Source organism: Podarcis filfolensis, assembly GCF_964270895.1.
Source record: "Podarcis filfolensis genome assembly, chromosome: 8".
Classification (NCBI taxonomy): Eukaryota; Metazoa; Chordata; class Lepidosauria; order Squamata; family Lacertidae; genus Podarcis; species Podarcis filfolensis.
Genome location: NC_139611.1, coordinates 30,931,320 through 30,938,300, shown reverse-complemented (window position 1 = coordinate 30,938,300; position 6,981 = coordinate 30,931,320).

The window sequence follows — 6,981 nt, the reverse complement described above, 5'->3', positions numbered from 1 at the left end:
TAAACTAGACCCAGGCTGTGTGATTGGATTGCCCTGTGCAGTATGGTGGAAGAAGAGAGAAGTTTGCCTGGTTCTGTAACTCGAATGGTTTAAGCAGGTCTCTCAGCCTTTCACTTTTAAAGTACCGTCCCATAAACAATCTTGTGAACAGTAGTTTGTTATGGCTGCTGGGATTTGTAGCTCTGTGTTGTTTTATATTTCCCAGGGTACTTTTGTGTGTGTTTGCTTTAAATGTACGGTGTGTACATAGCCATAATATTGGATAGTAATAATAATACTGGACAGAGCTGTTATAAGGACCATTTTCATCTATTTGAAATTTTTCATCTATTCATCTATTTGAAATTTTTATCCCCCACCATTCCTATGCACCTGCAGCACTATGTGAATGCCCAGCAGAAACACTGTATGAGTGCTAAGAGGTACTAATATGGTCAAAGAGGGAAGTGGTGGGATTTTAAAGATTAAGGCTCCCACTAGGGTTTGGAGAGGTCATGCCTTGGCTGTATCTATGAATGACTGGGGGGCTCCTAATGTTTCCCACAGACTGCTTAGACATATTCCAAAATATTTCTGTGGCAGACTTACTATCAAGACACCTGTTATTTTAGTGTTTGATAGATGTTATGTGATCTGCAGTACGTCGCGAAATTGTGGTTCTGTATATTTATCACCTGTGTGATTACTTGTTGCTCCCTTGCATACTAAGTTTGCCATTCTGTTTTTATTGTATGATGATTCTCTGTGTCCCGGTGTTATGTGCTTTCTGCATGGAAATGTATAAAAAAGAGCAATTATTATTATTGTTCTTATTTTAATATGTGGCTACTTGGAAAGAAAATCTTGTTTCTTTGTCTGCTAGTGCAACATTCTTTGTCCACTAGTGCAAGAGCTTTTGCACTAGCAGATGGCAGTTTAAAGGTTGTGCAACAGAGGAATCCAATACAACAGTTCTGCTAGCAGATGCTTGTTGTTCAACAGCTGGTTCTTACTGTGCAGTCCATTGCACAACTATCTTTGGCAATGTACTTGTGTTTTCCTTTGGGCAACAAGGGTCCACTAGCACAACATGTATACCACTAAGTGACTTGAACTTAGGGCTATGATGGAGACAACTTGCTGTTTTGTAGGAGATTGGGAGTGGCCTTAAACACCAAGATGTTGTCAGGGGCTTTGAGGACATCTCCTAGTTTGGTTCCTGTGACTATTTGTGGGTCTCCTGGTGTTTCATACAAACTGTTATTCAGCCTTCCCTATCTCAGTGCATCTCAGTGGTTATGCAGAAGGACAACAAAGCTGTTTGAAGGTAGATCCCTGAAAACTACAATATAATCAACCAATAACCCTTGACTGTATTTCAATGTCCCTTTGAAAATAACCACTACATTCCAATGGACATTTGGTGTGATAATTCCTTCTAGTCCCAGGTAGGAGATGCATCATTATTGTCCCCTAGTCAAATGCTTGTGGAGGGATTTTGGTTATGCAGAATCCAGAAAGATTTTTACAGGATAAATATTTTTGCCCCCTTGCTTTAGATTTATTTTAAAAATGTATTTCGGCCAGATGTCCCTAATATCCAGCGTAACCAAAAGGTTCTCTTTTTGTGATTTTCAAAACGTAATGACTGGAAATGTTTGCCAGTTTCTGCCCCACATGAGCTGCCTTAGCTTGAGTATCTTATGGTGCATTCAAAGACTGATAGGTGCATTAGCACTTTTTCATTTTTATTTATGCCGAATATGCTCACATAAACACAATTTCCATACATACGATTCAAGTTGCATTTAACTCAGATTGGGTTATATATGGTATGCAAGGTGCTGGGGAGAGAATTACAGGTGAGTTTCATCTACAAGGATGCATTTGAGAAATATGGAGGGAAACATCTGCATTTCAATGTGTTCTGTATAGGCACATTTATTTGTACTGTAAATGCACTGAGAACTCTGTACTGGCTACCAGTAAGCTACCAAGCCCAATGCAAGATGTTAGTACTACTCTACAAAGCTTGGGACTGAAGTACCTAAAGGAGTGCCTCCCTCAATACCAATCTTCTTTGGATCCTACAGGGGAGGCCTGTTGGTACTTTTGCCTCTGGCTGCTGCCAGATTGGCCTTAAGGCATTACAAGGTCTTCTTGGTGGTGGTTCCCCATTTGCAGAATGCCCTCCCTGGTGAGGTGCACGAGTCTCCCTCATTACTGACTTTAAGAAGACAATTTTATTTCAGAAGACACTGTTTAGCCAGGCAATTAATGGCTGATGTATACTGGCCATGCGAAATACATAACACTCTGAGTATGTGGCTGCTTTAAAACATTTTTAGATGTTCTAAATGGTTTTTAGATGGTTTTAAGTTGTTTTTTAATGTTTTAGATATTTTTTCTATTCTAAATTGTGCTATTTAAGCATTTTTTATGTTTTCCTCCATAGGCTACTTAAGAGGGAAGAGTGTATGTTTTCCTCCATAGGCTACTTAAGAGGGAAGAGTGGGATGTTAATTAATTAATTATAATAATGAAGTTTCTCTACTGTCCTTCTGTCCCAAGTTGGTTCACTCCAAGAAACATAGCTGGCACAATCTAGACATGGACAGAGCCTTGTGTTTCTACTTATATAGGACAGTGGAGCAGAGAAAGTTGGTGTGTTTGGGTTTTTTCCTGCAGGTTTGAATACTAAACGTATCCACTTTATCTCAGTGGATCTAGGAATGCATCATTCTGGTGTGTTACAGTATTAAAAACAACAACCAGCAGCAGTTGCCAGGGGGCATTGAAGCTCATTCCCTTACTAGCAATCCTATTTAAACATATCAGTAACTTGAGCAAACAGTCAATTCATATAACAAATGCTCCTCAAACTTTTTATTTTTAACTTTAAGCTTATTCTACCTTTCAGGATCTTTTGAACTCAGAAATAATCTGTTTCAGTGGGAGAGTGCAAGGAGATTCTTGGGTACAGCAGAATACATGATGTTGCTGTATGTGAGGATATGTGTAGTTCATGACAAATGGATATGATAGTCCATTTTCCCCTTACTCTCAGTCTCTTGTCGAGCAATAAGGACCTCCTGTGAACTCAAAGCACTTTCTTGAAGGACTGCAATTGAGCAGCTATTTCCCAACTCTCCTCCCACGTCTCAGAGAAGATCCATAGCCACTGTACTTTAGTACTTCTACCCAGATCACTCAGAGTCCCAGCGTTCATAATCCCCCTACAGGAGTTCTGTGGCTTCCCCTTTGAGGTTCTGGTCCACATTTTAAGACCCTAGAACAACCAATATTAATTGGAGAAAGCTGTGTTTCTGACCCAAGTGATGCCATTAAACATGTTATAAGTCCACTGCAATAGTGATATCTCTTTAAAATAGCCTCTTACCCAACCCTGGGGTGGGTGGCAGTTGTGACCTGTCACAGCCACCCCTCAACTCCCCATGGGGCGAGACACCTCCTCATGACGGCCAGTCATTGGGTGCTTTCCCTGGCTGGTTGCAGAGGAGGCTCTGGAGGCTGAGAATGGATATATACACGCAATGCCTGAGCCAAAACCCTACCTACATCTGTAATCAATAAAAGTTGTGGCCAGTTTTAAATCTCATAATGTTGTTTTGTCCAGTTTGTTTACATCTATTGTTGCCTTTGGACTTCGCTCACTGGGGTTGGGGGTGCTGCGAGTGGGTCCACAACTATCTTTTATATTGATTGGCTTTATGCCTCAGTGTGCACTTCATGTGTGGTTCTGTCTATAAATTTTGTCTTATGTAAACTGAAAGGTTGGGAGAGAATGTAGTGTGTACAGGGGATTCTGTGAAGTTCTCCCAACTTCTTTTCATCTTTCAGACCATAAAGAAACTGCTTTTACAGTGGCCCCAAACCAAGATTTACATGTAACTAATCAGTAGTAAGTTCATTGGTTGGGAGTGCAGTTTAAAAGAGGGACAGTAAATTGGAATGAAATCTGAAAAACAGTGAACCATAGAATGTTGGAATTATTTCTAAAATGTGAATTGTGCAGTCTCAGCAAGGCCACTGCTCTTGTGTTCTAAATGTGATGTCTTGTGCACACAAATCTAACTGGAGAGCAATTATATTCTAGGTGGGAATCACTTTGTGAAATAGATCAGGTGTAGTCTGTTTTCTGCATTAACAACATCCAGCAAAGATACTAACCATGGACTTGAAGATAGAAAACATAAATATCTTACTTGATATATTTTGGGATGACACACAGCTCATCCCAGAGTATTAGACTTGAACTTGGGAGTGGGAGATCTGGGTTCAGATCCTAGCTTTGTGAATGAACTTATTGGCCGACATAATTCATTTTCAAAGCAGAAAAATTTTAAAGTCTCCCATGGTAGCTGGAAGAATGAATAAGAGATTTTTTTTATACCGTGTTGCACACATTAAGGCTGCAATTGATTCACCTTGGCCTTCTGGCACTTAAATCAATGGCATTTCGGTAGAGGAAAAAACAGATTTAGTGCAAGAAAAGCAGTTTGTTAGTGGACTTCAATGTATAATATAATTTTTATCTTTCTGCTCCCATTGCTTCTACTACTTTAAGTGGACATGATCCAGAAAGTAGCCTGTTCACCTTTAAAAGTCTAATTGATTTAAGTGGCAGAGTTATATTTTTGTTTAAGCTCTTACTAACACAAGCAACACTTAATGTGGTTTGATCTTACTCATAATTAAAGTGTCAGGGAAATGAATGAATGATACCGTGGGAGAAGAAGCTCCCGTAAATATATAAATGTGTGTGTACATGTTCGTGTGCACATGTGTGCGTGCATCTATATCTATCTATATAGATATAACAATGAATTTAACCAACAAAAACAGGAATGCATCAAGTCAGTGATCAGAGAAAACCACCGTTTGTGCATGGGAGAACTGGATAAAAGCAACAGTGTATATTTACGTTCTTTATTGCAATCCATGGCTCTTCACTTTAATTTCAGTATAAGTAGGACATGTGTTGACTGGAGAGAGTTGCATAAATCACAGCTTTGAGATTTTCTTTCTTTCCTTTTTTTTTAAAGGCCTTGTTTTGAGTCATTATCCCTTTCATTCTAATGGAATTCAGCCAGATTTTCCATGACCTTAACACCCAATCATGCACAAGATTAGCCAATCGCTAGCTAATCCTTACTAGCCAAACCCCACTGGGAAGGAACAGCCAGACAAAGGGAAGCACACACATCCATTTAGCTGCTGAGCATTTGTAAGGAAGGATACTGCATGCACTTATCTTCCGACTGAAATCCATATGTGAACTCAAGTTGCACATTATAGGATACAGGGGGAAAATACAAAATTTAATTTGCGATCACTCTTAGTTAAACTGTTACAGTCACTATACTAATGAATGTCTGTATGATATGATTCCTCTTCCTCTCTCCCTCCCCCCTCATCTTCCAAACACATGACTGGAAATTCGTTTGGTTCGATCTTCCTAAAGCCTCTCTTTGAGAAGCTTCAAACTGTAGAGGTTCCGTTATATCTGGTAATGAGATACTGGGTGATCTTGGGCCATTCACATTGAGCTTCATTGATGAGTGGGGATTTGAAACCTGGTTTCCCAGGTTCTAGCCCAACATTTCACCATCACACTACACTGGCTGTCCATGTGACCTTGATCTGTTCCATGCACCCAAGCTGTGATAAAAAATGAGCTCACGAGTGTTGGACAACTTGGGCAGTGGCTAGAGCAGAGTGTCTTGCCTTTGCCAACAGAGAGTTTACTTGTGTGCAGTGATGAGTGTCTCCACTATGTGTGGGGACACTGTTCCCCACCATTTCACTTGCTCAACTATTGTTACATGCCACCCCAGTCTCTGCAAGTGGTAGCAAGATTCTAGGGTCATGTTTCCACTGTGAATAAGCCAGTATGGTTTCTTAAATGCTCTGTACTTAACTAGCCTGGCCATGCTGGTTTGCATGAACTGGCACAGGGATTCCTTATCTTGCACAGTTCTGCAGTGTGCATTTCCCTGTTCTATTCCAAATATTAGCTAGATTCTGACACTCATTTATTTATTGGGTTTAGGGGTCTTCCCCCCTACTTATAACACTATGTTGTGTCTTGGTATCTGCAGTGGGTTTTGTTTGTGTCTGGAGTCCCAAGGCAAGGTACTTGTTGGAGTACAGCAGTGTGAAAGTTCCCTGAGTGTTGCGAAGACAGGCTTTAAGTGAAACATGTTCCCTTCCTGTGCAAAGTGCTTTCCCCCCTCCTTGTTCTCTGTCACCAGTTTCTCCTTGTGAGCTCTAAGCATGTGAGAGATGTTCAGGATGGGAGTGTTTGTAGATACAATCCAATGGGAGAGATCCTTATGTGCAACACAGATTAAAAAGTGCTTTGGGGGGGAAAGGAAACGAAATACCTTTTGCATATACTTAAATTAGCTAAATAGATGCTGCAGCCTTCACTTGCGTCAAAAGTATCACATGGGTTGCCCGATAAGAAGCTTGTTCCATGCACCCTTTATATAGGGGACAGAGCTAGTTAAAAATCTACACCTTTAATCTGCAGGTAATTAAGTGATGGGTTAATCACACCATTTAATCTATTATTACTTTCAAACCTTATCTTAAAAGAGAACACTTCTCTTAATGCAAAAATTTGACAGTTATTTTCATAAAACTGCCAATCTTCTTTCACAGCTGCTTTAAAAAGATTTTCGGTTATTTTGCCTTCCTGATGGGCAAGAGGTATATGTCTGCAGGTGAGTTATGGGTATATGCTAAATAAAGTTAGGGGACATGTGGAAGGACCACATATACTTTCAAAAAAGTTGCTGCCCTTTTCAGGTATCAAGGTCACTGGGATCTTGAGTGATTTATTTTTACCTATCCCTGTCAATCTTGCAAGTTTAACCTGCTCAGTATTTCATTTCCAAACTAAGAATTTGATATGTGCTCTTTTTTTCTTTTCTTTTCTTACCTGTGTGTAGTAATACTTTTAATTAATATTTATTT